The sequence below is a fragment of the Terrapene carolina genome, unplaced genomic scaffold, assembly GCF_002925995.2.
Source record: "Terrapene carolina triunguis isolate 2854851 unplaced genomic scaffold, T_m_triunguis-2.0 Scaffold569, whole genome shotgun sequence".
NCBI lineage: Eukaryota > Metazoa > Chordata > Testudines > Emydidae > Terrapene > Terrapene triunguis.
Genome location: NW_020664920.1, coordinates 943,947 through 946,777, shown reverse-complemented (window position 1 = coordinate 946,777; position 2,831 = coordinate 943,947). Strand labels below are relative to the sequence as shown.

Below are 2,831 nucleotides of genomic sequence, written 5' to 3'. Positions count from 1 at the left end.
CCCCATCAAACTGTCATCCCCTTCCCCACCCACCCGTCTCGTAGAAATCATCCCCCACCAGTCTCTGTACCTGGGTCCGCCTGTGACCGGTGTCTATGCCGCGGCCGCGGGAACGCCTCGCTGCTCCGACCCCGTAGGCAGGTTCAGCTTCGCTGACTCAGCCTGCACCGTGCCTTGCGTCAGCGGCTTGGCGGGGACTGAGCATGAGCGCACCGACCGACGGCGCATGCTCAGTGGCATCTGCTGAAGCTGCTGCCCTCACTCTGCCCTGACTTGGCATTAAACGCTGCAGTTCAGGAGGTGGGCAGAGGGCGGAAACTGACTGTGCAGGGGTGTTAAGCAGCAGGCACTACATCTTCCAGCTTACACAGAGCTCCTCCTGAGGTCTGGGAAAGGTACTCAGAGCATCACAGCTAAATACAGGGTGGAATCCTCTGCCCAGAAGACCAGACATTCCAGTCCTGCTGGGAATTGCATGGGCCCATCCCCAGTGCCTAACCCAGAGGTGGCTGTATCTTAGCGCCAGGCCACCAGGGGTCACTGCCACAAAAGGGGTACACACAGGCCACTACCCAACCTGACCACCAGGGGTCACTGCAGTAATGGGGGGGAATACATGCAGGGCACGCCCTCACCTGGCCATCAGCAGGTCACTACTCCAATAGGGAGATACACGAAGGGCATTGCCCCACAAGGCCACCAAGAGACCCTGCTCCCATTTGTAAGGTACATTAATGGCACTGCCTTGCCTGGCCACCAGGGGGCACTGCCACAATGGTGGTGATGGACAAGGGGGTTCACACACGCCATTGTCCTAACTAGTCACCAGAGGTCACACAGCATGCATTGTCTTAGCTGGGCACCAGGGGTGACTGCCGCAATGGTGATGGGGATATAAATAGGGCACTGCCACACCTGACCACCAAGGGGGTGTGGGTCACTGCTCTAATTGGTGGCGCTAGACATAGGGCAGTGCCCCAGCTGGCCAGCAGGGGTCACTGCCTCAGTGTGTGTGGGAGGGAATAATCAGAGGGCACTGCTTTTCACTGCACAAATAGAGAGAGAGACACACACACAGGGCCCACCTGGCCAGCAGGGGCTACCCTGTGTGGATGCCAGGGATCACTGCCCCCCCGTGTGTGTGGTGGGGGGGAGCTGGGGGATACACACAGGGCACTGTCCCACCTGGCCACCAGGGGGTCACTGCATCAATGGGGGGGCTACACACAGGGTATCGGGTCAGGGTCCGGTCCCAGCCAGGCTGGTGTCTGTGATCAGACCAGGGTCAGAGGAAGGAAGGGGTAGGTAGGAGGGAGCAGAGCACCTGCCCTGCTAACAGGAGAGACGGGAATCCCATCCTCTGCCTGGCTTGTGGGGAAGGGCTGCCATGGCACTGCCCTGCAGCTCCCCCTCAACTGCCCAGCTTGGGGTGGAAAAGCCCAGTGCTGCCCTATGGCTCCCCTCCTATAACCAGCTTCATTGGCCCTGGACCAGGGCAGCACCAGGGAGGGCATTGGCCTGTTCAGTTCCTGCTGCTCAGGGATTTCCCAATCTGAGGACTCCGGGGGATGATTTATTGCTCTCGTCTCCCCTGGCCGTTAATGTCCACCCTCAACTGCTCCCCGGCGCAGGCTTCCTCCACTGCATTTACTCTCCAGGTACCTTAATGGGACCCATCACCCTGATACCTGGGAGCAGCCATCTCCTCCCTCGGCTTTGCAGGCCTAAACCTCTCTAGGCCCCGCTCACAATGTACGGTCCTTTTGCACAGTCATCCCACTAACTCACAGGGCCAGCACCCAGAGCACATCTGGGGAGAGGTGGAGATGACACCTGTTCAGCTTCAGCCATGCAGTCCAGTTGGGATAGAGGGGATCCAGCCACACCCTTCCTAGACCACCTGTGAGCTGCTTGTAGGAGCCCCTCTGCATATCGCTGACCCTGAGCTCCCCTGTCCTTTCAGATTCCAGCCTTCGTTCACCAGCTGAAGGGCTGTTAGCGAGAGAGGTAGTGCAGATCGAGCATCGCCTCTGCCAGGAGAAGCAGACACAAGAAACCCAGGATCCTGAACGCCCACTGAAGTACAGGCGAGGAAGTGAAGAGCCTGGAGTGGGGTTGGGGTGTGTGGCATCCCTTCTGCCAGAGCCCCAGGGCACAACTGGGGGGCAGCCCCTGCCTGGGGCAAAGGGAATGAGACCCACACCCCCCATCTTGTTGTGCTGGTAGAGATCCCCGGGCAGCTCCCCTCTAGTGTCCTGGCCCCACGGGGGGAGAAATCCCCTGCAGTGTCAGCTGGAAGCAGGATTATCTTTCACTTCCTGTCCGAAACGCTTGTGTGGTGTTGCTGTTTGGCTGTTAAACAGCCCGCATACTCCACCCCTGAAGCGGCTACATCTTAGGGCTGGGCGATGGGTCCCTGTATAAACGTCCCCTGGCCATACCTCACCCCAGAGGTGGCTTCATCTCAGAACCAGGTGAGGGGTCCTTGTATAAATAGCCCCCTGCAACCCACCCCACCCCAGAGTCAGCTGCGTCTCAGGGCCAGGTGCAGGGTCCCTGTATAAACAGCCCCCCGCACCCTCCCCAGAGGTGGCTGCATCTCAGCACCTGGCAAAAGATACCTGTATAAAGATCCCCTACCCCCGAGGTGGCTGCATCTCAGGGCTGGGAGAGGGACCCCTGTATAAACAGCCTCCCTGCATCCCACCCCAGAGGTGACTTCATCTCAAAAGCAGGTGAAGGGTCCTTGTACAAACAGGCCCCTGCACCTCAACCCACTCCAGAGTCAGCAGCATCTCAGGACCAGGTGAAGGGTCCCTGTATAATCAGCC

General features: G+C 59.3%; 1 long non-coding RNA gene across 1 annotated transcript in view; it reads right to left on the bottom strand.

The window, feature by feature from the left end:
• The window catches only part of LOC115271349, a 6,750-nt gene extending 6,572 nt beyond the window's left edge, over positions 1–178 (bottom strand). Inside the window, exon 1 of the long non-coding RNA XR_003899919.1 lies at positions 71–178. This is a non-coding gene — a long non-coding RNA (uncharacterized LOC115271349). The remainder of the gene's footprint in view (positions 1–70) is intronic.
• Between the last annotated feature and the right edge of the window lie 2,653 nt (positions 179–2,831).